The sequence below is a fragment of the Echinops telfairi genome, unplaced genomic scaffold, assembly GCF_000313985.2.
Source record: "Echinops telfairi isolate 266 unplaced genomic scaffold, ASM31398v2 ScPeMD7_7439;HRSCAF=8477, whole genome shotgun sequence".
Taxonomy (NCBI): domain Eukaryota; kingdom Metazoa; phylum Chordata; class Mammalia; order Afrosoricida; family Tenrecidae; genus Echinops; species Echinops telfairi.
Window position 1 is genome coordinate 1,171,171 of NW_022111339.1, and position 11,300 is coordinate 1,182,470.

Genomic DNA, 11,300 nt, shown 5'->3' on the forward strand with positions numbered 1-11,300 from the left:
GGGCTGCCTGGGGAGGTGCAGGGAAAGCAACATATAGGGCAGACGAGACGTGGGACAGAGAACTATGGGAGGTGAAGAAGGCGCCTTCACGTGGCGAAGAGGATGAGGAAGGCCACCATCAAGCAGAAAAGGCCAAAGCCCAGAATGGCATAGGAGAGCTGCTGCTTCAGAGAAGGGTTCCTGGCATAATCAATGATGAGGCTCCCAAACACAGTCCCAATGCCAGCTCTAGAGCCTGCCACTCCAACTGTGGCAGCCCCGGCCCCAATGAACCTTGCGGCTGTGCCAATGTCCCTTGAGACGTGCTGGTTTGGAAGCTGCGACTAGCGATCAGGATCAGTGAGGTCAGGGAACGTGGGGCTGTCAAGCTGCTGAAGCGCTCGTCTGTCTGTGTCTCAGGCTGTTTCTGCACCAACACACACAGTGGTCGGCTCAGCAGTTGGGAGTGCCCCTGACCAGGGCAGGGGTGGAGACAAATTTGGCGCAGACGTACATTTTTAGGGGATGAGGGGCAGTAGCAGGCGAGCTGCTCCGAGTGCAGAGAAGACAGAGAAGGCGAGGTAGCTTTTTGCCAGCATTTCTTTCTACCATTTCCTGCTGCTTGAAAGCTCTGCTCTCCTTCTGTTTTGATCTTTGAAGGCTTTGATCGGTGCGTCGAAGGGCCTCTTCCCCTAGAAGCCAATACACAAACAAACGTAAAAACCAAAGCTATCCTTCGGAAGAGCACAGTTCACTTGTTTAAAGCAATAACATGGCACGAGCTTCAGGTGAAGGATGGACGAGGACCGTGAAGTACACATGGTCACTAGCTGGGCTGGACCCCAGTCTGGTCCTAGTGTTTAAAAAAGTCTCCTTACCTGCTGCAGTTGAAAGTTGATATTCTCCTTTCTCTGCCTTCTTCTGAAAGCCCACAGGCCTGCACTCGTATGGGCCAATTAGAGAAGACAGAGAAAATGAAGACAAGGTCTGGCCTTTGCACGTGGAAGGGCAACATAGAAGAGCGCCCAATGACCTGGCCTACTGCTGGCCCTGTCCGGACTCCAAATCCAAACAACTCACGGCGACGTCTCCTTGCTGACGGGGAGACAAGCTGGGGGAGACGGATGCTGAGAAGCACAGACATGCCCTCTTCAGGATAAAACTTCAGAGACCTGAGTGGTACCTACCTACAGCTGTGCCTTTGCGAGAAGTGGTCGCAGGCCTGGTCTCAAGTTGCTACGGAAAAGGGAGCCCAGACAGCGGAAGGTTTAGGGAAGGAACTTTCTAGGGGATGGCTCCACCAGGTGGCTGTCTCCTTGTCATGGAGGATCCTGGGGCCTGAGGAGTTGAAGTCAAATCGGAGGCGCTGGGAAAGTGGCTGTTCAAAGTCCTATCACACTTATTTTAATTTCTTATCTTCCCCAGAACTCTAGTGGGTGTCAAGACTTTCATCCCAGGTCACTCACCTGGTCAGTGGCAGAGCCACCACATGATCGTATTGGAGCTAAAATTTTGAGCACGTGGTTTGTAGGCGGCTACAATTTAGAGTGGGAGCCATCAATCCATCTTGAGCCTCCACATTGAATTCTTTCCCTCTGTTGCCCAGCAATAGAAACAGCTCTGTCCTCAGGCAGAGTGTGTTTGAAAGCAGATTGCTACCACTCCCGTAAGTAGCCAGAGAGAAGCAGGCTAGTCCTTAGGGACTTGCGGGGTGTGCCTTGCTGGGGTTTGCTTTAGTAAGGTTGCAATCTTGCTCTTAGGAGACAGGTCTGACTCATAGGGACAACAGAAGGAAACAGTACTATTCAGTCCTGGCACACCCTCACAATTGTTCTCGTATTTGAGCCCATCTCATCGAGTGCCCCCTCTTTTCCTCTGTCCCTTCATTTTATCCACCACAATGTCCTTCTCCAGGGACCGGTGTCTCCTGGTAACATGTCCAAAGTCTATGAGTGAGGTGACATCTTGCCATCATTGCTTCCAAGGAGCTGTACTTCTTCCAAGACAGGTGTGTTTGTTCTTTTGGCAGCCCGTGGTACTTTCAACATTCCTTGTCAGCACCCTGGTTGGAACGCATCTGTTCGTCTTCTGTCTTCCTTATTCAATGTCCAACTCTCACGTGCGTCGTCATGCACCAATCCCCTGGCTGCCTTCAGCAGAGGGCCGTGAACCAATCTTGCAAGCGTTTCTGTTTGGGGGCGTGTACGTACCTCCACCGGGATCTCGTTCCTGCTTTTGTGATCCTGTCAGACTGGATGAATTGATTTGCCACCAATCATGATTTTGTGACAGTTTCCTGTGTTTTCCATTTCCTATTTACGCGGCTGCTTCTGTGATCCTTGGACATTCTTATGGCCTCTCCTGCTGGTGGTCTCCAAATCCAGATGCTTCTTATGTCTTGTCTTTGTCCTGGTTAAGACTTCATATCAGTCTCCGTAAATGATACTCGAGTTTGGGGTCTTTTATCATCTAGAACAGAATTACGCTCTTAAAAAATGTTTTCATTGAGATATGTTTTGCAAATAAAAGGTGTAACACCGGCAGAATGTTTTATAAGGTGGTTCCCAGGTAGGAAAAATGATGGGAAAGAAAGAAAAGTAGCAAGGAAAGATATTGCTGGAGACACATACAAGAGTATGTGTACTTTAACAAACAAACAAACAAACAAAAGTTCTATTGACACTTAATCCACAATCATACAATTCAATAGTTCAATCATATCAAGAATCAATTTTAGAATATTTCTACACCCATCCATGGTTAAATCGCTTTTAAAATGAGTTATGTAATCATCATCCTTTCTAATGCTCCCTCTCCCCTTCCCCCACCCCACATACATCGTTACACCCCACATACACCCCACATACATCCCCCCACCCCCCCACCCTCCCTATCTCCCTCCTCTCTCTACCTCCCCTATAAACCCTAGCAGGAGTTCTTATCTCGATGCATCTACTCCTTCTGTGCTTCACAAACTGGAAAACGCAACAGAAAAACTAAAAACTAAATAAAGTGATAAGGTTAAAATAATACAATTAAAAATACAAATAATGTGTAAGAAAAAAAGGCCACCATGACTGTTTACAAGGCCAGGGAGGAAATTTTGTCACAGAGCAAGCAAGAAATATTTGCACCTAGTACAATTTCAGGTTGGGTCAGGAGGGAGGTCAACTGACCAAGTATCCAGTTCGATTCCGTATAATCACTGTTGCAATGATCTCTATCTGACAGTAAAGCTGTTTGAGACCCTTGCCAATGGCTAGAAGGGATCAGCCAAAAGCTTAATCTGACTAGATACTCTGCAGATGGGTTTTGGGCTCTCACCATCCTCCATAGCCTTCTACAAATTAGGTGTTTGAAATTTGGGCTCTAATCCCTTTCTGTTTGTCATATTTGAATTTTTTATTGTTGTCTTTGCATCACACAGGCTGGTGAGCTTCTTTGATGTAGGCTTAGTTGACTCCTCACTTAGATGGCTGCTTGTTTGAATACAAGCCTTTGAGACCTCAGACACTATTCCAATTGATAGCCCGGCACCATCTGCTTTCTTCACCACACTTTGCTGTAGCGCCCTTATCTTCAGTGATGGTTACATGAGGATGAGTATCGAGTAAGACCGTGTTATCAGAACTAACTGTTCTTGGATTGGGGTTAGAGTTAAGAATCCCTCTCCTTGTCCCAGGGATATACATGACTCAGGTTTACTTTGGCAGGTTTTGTGGGAAATTCAAAACCCCATAAGAACAACGACCCCATGAAGAGCAACAAACCAACTAGCAGACAACAAGAGACAAACAATAACAAGCAACCTAAAGACAGGAAAACAAAAGCCCACATAATCAAAAAGAATAGCTTTGTCAATCATCCCCCTGGGGTGTGTGCCAGAAGCACTTGGGTTTCTCGGGTGGGGTCAGGGTGTTGGGTGTTTTCGTGTGGTTTGGGTGAAAGCTCTTAGAGCACAAACACTTCCCATCCAGCGCCTTACACACATGTTGTTTTGTGACACTGGTTGCAACCCCCTTCATGTCTCAGCACTCTTGCTCCTTCCTCCCGGGTTCCCCAGTCCATGCACCCATCCGTCCAACCCTGTCTTGCCTCATGAATTTTGTTTTTGGTGAAATGCTGTCCGTTTGGTCTCCTGCGGCTGATTGTTGGAGGCACACGTTTCTGACAGATGTTATGGTTAACTTTATGGGCCAACGGTCAGACTGAAATGTGAACTACGGGCCGTGGTTTCAGTCCCAGGCCTGAAGGATGTCAAAGGGCCATCGTCTCGTAAGATCAACCAATACATCTGCTTTTTGGTTTTGTTTCTTATAATTTTTGTTTGTTCTACGTTCAGTCCAGGACCTTTTACTGTGACCCGATGAGAGCAGCTAGCCAAAATAAACACGTTAAAGTAAATTAACTGCATTGTCCACTCAATGTCTGTTTGTTTCTATTGAAGCAAAAATATTAATTATTTATTACCATGTTGTTGCAAAGGAGGTGGAGAATTTTATGAAGCAAGAAATTCTCACAAGAGAAAAAAATCTTTTTAAACTAAAGAGAAGCAGGTTTGGTGTGGAGGGAAGTGTTCCTAAGGAAAGGAGAGAAGGTGAGAAGAACAGGACTTCAAGGAGAGGAGCCGAGAGAGCTTCCGGGAGAACTGAGGTGACGCGGGGGTGGAGGGCCTGGGGAGATGTAGGATTGGAGAGAGCGAGGAAGACGGGAGACGGACCTCTGTACTGGTCTTGGAGCCGCACCAGTCACACCGGAAATGATGTCAGGTTCCTTTTGCTTGCTCGACTTTCTTCTCTACATCTGTAATCTTCCTGAAACTAAATGATGTGGCTCCCACAATTTAATGGGGTTATAGAGGTAATCAACCACGGTATGAGTACAGCGCATTGTTTTCCATACGTAACTCTGCCACGATCAATTTCTTTTATGAGAATCTGTGCTATAGACAACATTCCCCCTTTCACAGTTATCACTCAGTTGTATGATAAAGAAAACACAAGCACTTTAAAGCAATTAGATTGCTCACTCAACAGTTGTTTCTTCTCAGCAAAGGTGTTAAATACCATGTTGTATAAAAAGGAGATGGATTTTTTTTTTTTCTTTTCACTAGGAGACTCACCTTCCAAACTAGGATGAAACCGAATGTTATTATTCTTTCCTCTTCATTGACACAATATTGTGTTTCTCAGAACCAGGAACCTTCTTTGATTAACACAGGGATTTTGTTTTCTGGATTGAGTTGGAAATGTTCTTTAAAAGATATCTATCACTGAACTTTCCCCTTTATGTTGTTAGGTGTTGTCGAGCTGGTTCTAATCAAAACTTTTTTTTCCCAGGACTGTTGCTCTGGTTTCTGTTATTAGTGGCATGGTTGCATTCTTTCGGTGGCTTGGTAAGAGAGTTAGAAAGAGAATCGATTGTATGGACCTCTGTTGCTTTATATGAGAGTAAGTCAACAACATGCGGCTGCCCCCGTTTCAGGTCACACATTCACAAAATGTGCATCATGACACAGCTGCAGACAAGCTCTCTCGGGTATACTCTTGTCCTACTCTTATTAAGGTGCCTTAAAAGAAAGAAAGGAAGGAAGGAAGGAAGATAGATGAAAGAAAGAAAGAAAGAGAAGGTCTAAGAAAAAGTGTCTCCTGGGGCAACGAGGGAACCTGGCTTCCAGATAACAAGCACGGGAAGATCTCAGCAGCCACTGGTGAGGTTCCGCTAGGAGGGATATTCTGCATCTGCTGGCCCTGAGAGAAGCTACCAAGACCAAAGTCTCTTAAAGTGGGAGGGCAACAATGCCTGCCGACAGACTCCGCATTATCATTGATCAGCAGCACAAGTTGCTGCTGTGAGCTCCACTCCTTCCTGGCATAGCTTACTTTCCCCAGCCCATGAGGCACCTAACCAGTCAAACCTCTTACCTTGCTGCCTCTGGGGTCCCTGATTGGATAGCAGACTACCTGGGCTGCTCAGTGCAGCCATGTGCAGTACCTGAGCTATCATTGTTGCGATTTCCCCCCCTCCGTCTGATTCTTCTCTGGCACACTCCCTGTCATGTGCTCCTTGTCCCATCACACCTGCATGCACACTGTGGGGGACCAGCCTCCACCACAGAATGGGGCCATAGGGGCGGTTGTGTGATTGAGGGGCAAACTAAAGAGACATGAGACAAGGCAAAGCATGCAAGGGCTCACCTCTTTCATGTTGACTGGAACCAGGGTCAGGGAGTAATTGAAGGGAAGAAATTAAGACAGACAAAAGTTTTGAGGTGCTCACCTCCACAATGATTTCAGGAGCCAGGTCCTTGCAGAGCGAGAACATACTATATTCTCATGAGCTTATATCATCTTGGGCAAGCAAGCCACGGTAAGCACATATGTAACAAGAAGGGGTTGTAATAGAGGCATACAAGTAACATGAGGGGGACGAGCTAGGGGTACATACGCAATAGAAAGCATTGTAATAGAGGCCTACATGTGACAGGAAGGTACATACGTGACAAGATTGGCAGACTCTAGAGTCAAGATGGCAGCCTAGCCTTGCTAGTCTCTGAGTTGCTTTAGCTTAATTGTCTTTGAGCTTTTCCCCAAGGGAACAGTCTATGATCCCCATCAGGAGGGAGTGGGCCCTACTTAGGGTTAGATGGTCTGGTTGCTTTCAATGGCAGCTACTGTTGACTTTCAAGAATATAGTGAGTGACCATGAGTTTGATAACAGCACCTTAAAATTTGCATTAGTATGTGGTACATTGAGGGGAATGACTGTTATTTTTTAGATCATTTTTATCAGGGGCTCTTAAAACTCTTGTTACAATCTATACATCAATTGTATCCAACATATTAGTACATGTATTCCATCATTCTTTTCTAAACATTTACTTCCCATTGAGCCCTTGGGATCAGCTCCTCTTTTATTTTTCTCCTTCTCACTCACCCCCACCCAACCCTTGTGACTTCTGCAAACCAGGAGCTCAGAATTTAAGCTCTAGTACAGTTCCCTCTCTGGTCTTGGATTTTATTATTTACAATCTTTGGATGACACACGTTGGTGTGTTTCATTGATGTGCACTAAGACATGCCTTTAAGGTCTTAAGACATGCTTTTAAGGTCAACAAACAGATCTTGAACTACTTATAGGCTTTTATTTATTTTTTGTCGTTGACTTTTTTGGTTTTATCGTTGTTGTAGTTATTGTTTTATTTTCTATTGTTGCTTTGTTTTGCTTGGTCTTGTGTTTGTGCATATTATTATCTCTGCATGTCTATCTAGATAAGATAGGTGGGATAAACAAGCCAGAGGAGAAAACAACGGGAGGACAGTTCTGGGGGGGACATGGGACAGGGGGAGGCAGGGGAAAGGAAGTGGGTGTTAACAAGGGAACAACAAGTGACCAAAAATCAATGGCAAGGAGGGTGTAGGAGGTCTGGTAGGGCTTGATCAAGGGCAATGTAAAAGAGAGGAATTACTCAACCCAAGTGAAGGCCGGACATGATAACGGGACAAGAGGAAAGTTAAAGGAAATAGAGGAAAGAACTAGGACAAAAAGGACATTCATAGAGGTCTAAATACAGGCATGTACATATGTAAATATATTTCTATATGATGATGGGGAAATAGATCTAAGTGCATATATTTATAGGTTTAGTATTAAGGTAGCAGATGGACACTGGGCCTCTATTCAAGTACTCCCTCAACACAAGAACACTTTGTTCTAATAATCTTGCATCCTGAGATTCTCACCTTCCCGACATGATCACGGAAGACAAAGCAGGTTCATAAGCAAATGTGGTGAAGAAAGCTGATGGTGTCTGGCTATCAAAAGACATAGCATCTAGGGTCTTAGAGACTTGAAGATAAACAAGTGGCCATCTAGCTGGGAAGCAACAAAGCCCACATGGAAGAAGCACACCAGCCTGCATGATCATGAGGTGTAGACAGGATCAGGTATCAGGCATCAAAGACTCAGAACAAAATATAATGTCAATGTGAATGGGCAGGGTGTGTGGGGTGTGGAGGGGGTGTGGAATGGAGGCCCAAAGCCAATCTGTAGGCAATTGGGCATCCCCTTGCAGAAGGGTTGCGGGGAGAAGACAGGCATATCAGGGTGCAGTATAGCACTGATGAAACATACACCTTTCCTCTGGTTCTTTAATGCTTCCTCACCCCCACTATCATGACCCTAATTCTGCCTTACAAATCCGGCTAGACCAGAGCATGTACATGGATACAGATAAGAGCTGGAAACACAGGGAATACAGGACAGATAAACTCCTCGGGACTAATATTGAGAGTAGGCATACCAGGAGGGTAAGAGGAAAGTGGGGGGAGGAAGGGGGGACTGATCACAATGACCTACCTATAATCCCCTCCCAGGGGTGGACAACAGATAAAGGGTAAAGGGAGACATCTGACAGTGCAAGACATGGAATAATAATAATACTTTATAAATTATCAAGGGTTCATGAATGAGGTAGTTAACTGTGCCAACCTGGCCAATAAACACATGTGGTTTTAATTGAAGGGCAGAGAGATAAATGTCTTGGTGAGCCTTGCCTTTCTTGTCTATTGCTGTTTGATCATTGGTCCAGTGTGTGGCTGCCTTGCTTGTTCTTTGCCTCAATTTGCAAGCTACACTACCTGTGGACTATGTCACTGTAATTTGAGGTTCCTTCAAGATCTGCTTTGCCATGCTACTGGAAGGTACATCTCTTGAGCTGGGGACTGTTGGACCCTGTCATCTGGCTGGCTGTTGGTGACCTGCCTTGCTGTTTGCTGCCTGTGCCCGAATAGCCTGAATTGCTCTACAGAGGACTACCCAACGGCTGTCAAGAGTTGAAGGACTGCCAGTGTCTCACAGCTGTCTCACAGGAGTGAGTTGCACTGAGCCATTTGTACTGCTTTACAATTTAATTATTTATTTCGTATGTTAGCATTCTGGTTTTGTTTCTCTAGAGAACCCTGTCAACACAATGAGGGATGGAGGGTTGGGGGGAAGGAAGGGGAAAAAAACGAGGAGCTATGCCAAGGGCTCAAGTGGAAAGAAAATGTCTCGAAAATGATGATGCCAACATATGTACAAATGTGCTTGACACAATGGATGGATGTATGAATTGTGATAAAAGTTGTACTAGCACCCAATAAAATGATTTAAAAAAAAGACATGCCTTTAAGACCCCAGGCACCATCTGACTGCTTCACCATGCTTTGAGATAGCACCCATATAGCACCCATATCATCAGTGACCTCTTCATGAGAGCAAGTAGCAAGTAGAGCTATGTCATAAGAACTAATTGTTCTTTGATTAGGGATATGATTGAAACCTCAAAAGTTTTTTGTGTGTAAAGATTTCTATGTTTTTTTTTTGTTGTGTATTTTTGTTGTGTAAAGATTTCTATGTTTTTGTAGGAATACTGTTTTACTTATGTTGGTGGCACAGTTGTTAGAGTGCTCAGTTTTTAACTGAGAAGTCTGTGGTTCAAAGGCATCAGCTGAAGAAAATGTGACTGTTTCAGTAAAGACTTGTATCCTGGAAAGACTATGGGGGCAATTCCCTCTGTTAGATACATAAAGAGCTATATGCCATCTGAAATCATCCTATTTTGAGATTAAAATCCACGTGGATCCAAGAGTGTGTAGATGGTTAAGTGTTCAACTAGTAATCAAAGATTGGCTGTTCAAATCCACCCAGGTGTGCCTTGCAAGAAAGACCTTGTGATCTACTTCCAAAAAAATCCACCACTGAAAACCTTGTAGAACAGAGTTCTATTCTGACACATGTGAGGTTTCTATGGGTTGAGGTCAATTTTGGTTTGTTTTGGACCCACTGAGTTACATACATTTTGATACTGATGATGATGGTTGTTGTCAGGCGTTGCAGCGTCATGGTGATCTTTGTACAACAGAACAAAACTCGATCTGTTCTCACCTGTTCTCACAGTTGTTGCTTTGTTCGAGGGCATTGATGCCGTCCTTGTGTCAATCCATCTTGTTGAAGATCTCCCTCCTTTTCACGGACCCTCTACTTTTGCAAACACGATGTCCTTCTTTGGGGACTGGACCTTCTGGATAACATGTTCAAACTTCCTCCATCTTAATTCTACAGAGAATTCTGGTTGGCCTTCTTCCAATATGGACTTGTTTGTGCTACTGGTAGTCCATGATATATCCAATGTTCTTCACCAACACCATGATTCAAAGGCATTCATTCCTCTTTGCTCTTCCTTATCCGTGGTCCAGCTTTTGAATTCAGATGAAGCAATTGGAAATCGCATGGTTTGGGTCAGGTGTACCTTAGTTCTCAAAGTAGCATCTTTGATCTTGACCGCTCTATAAGGATCTCTTGCAGCACCTTTATCAGTGCAATACAGCACTTGATTTCTTGACTGCTGCTTCCATGAGGATGACTCTGGATTCAAGTAAAATGAAATCTTGACCATGGCCATCTTTTTTCTGCTTATCATGATGTTGCTTATTGGTCCAGTTGTGAGGTTAAGGTATTGATGATATTGAATCACATTTCCTTTTATATTGGACTATTTTGTCTTGATAAATGCCATTTTAGGCAACTATTCTTCCAGGGAGATCTCTGTGACACAGCCATGGCAGGCATCGGGCACAAAGTCTGTACTGAATGAGCACCGTCTCTCTCATGCACTTCAGGAACTGTTGGAGCCAGTATGAAGGAAAGAGAAGCTGGCAGACCAATGCCTTTCCCAGATGGAGGGGTAACTAGGGCCAGAATCACTATGCCTACCCTGATGGTAAGAGAAGCTACCGTGTGTCACGACACTTCAGTTCTGGTTTTGTCCCAAGAAAATAGCTTCACTGCCAGAGTTTCTTGCCGAATCAGAAAAAGATAATCATAGTCTAAACTTTTTCTTCTGTTTTATCAGAGATGATTATATGCGGAAAACTATACATTTATTAAAGTGAGGACTCTTACTTTATCATGGAAATTCTAGAGGCAGACTACGTGAGTTGAGGCCTGGCTATATCACTGATTGGATCTGTGACTCTAGTCAAGTTACTCAATCCTTCTGTGCGTCCGTTTCTCCATTTGCAAAACAATGAAAGTACTGACCTCGTGAGGAGCCCTGGAAGCAGAGTGGTTACCTGTTGGGCCACAATCCTCAAGACCGGCAGTTTGAAACTACCGGGAAAAGATGGGTCTTTCCACTCCCAGATGCAGTTACAGTCTCAAAACCCACATACATGGGCATTCTACCCTGTCCTATTGGGTTTCTATGAGTTGGGACTGACCTGATGGCAGCGAGTGAGTTTTTTATCTACCTCATGACCAAGCCAAAAGAAAAAATCCAA

The 11,300-nt window shown here is 44.6% G+C and overlaps 1 pseudogene; it reads right to left on the reverse strand.

The window, feature by feature from the left end:
- Positions 1-86: 86 nt before the first annotated feature.
- On the reverse strand, positions 87-591 carry LOC101658425 (annotated as a pseudogene).
- Between the last annotated feature and the right edge of the window lie 10,709 nt (positions 592-11,300).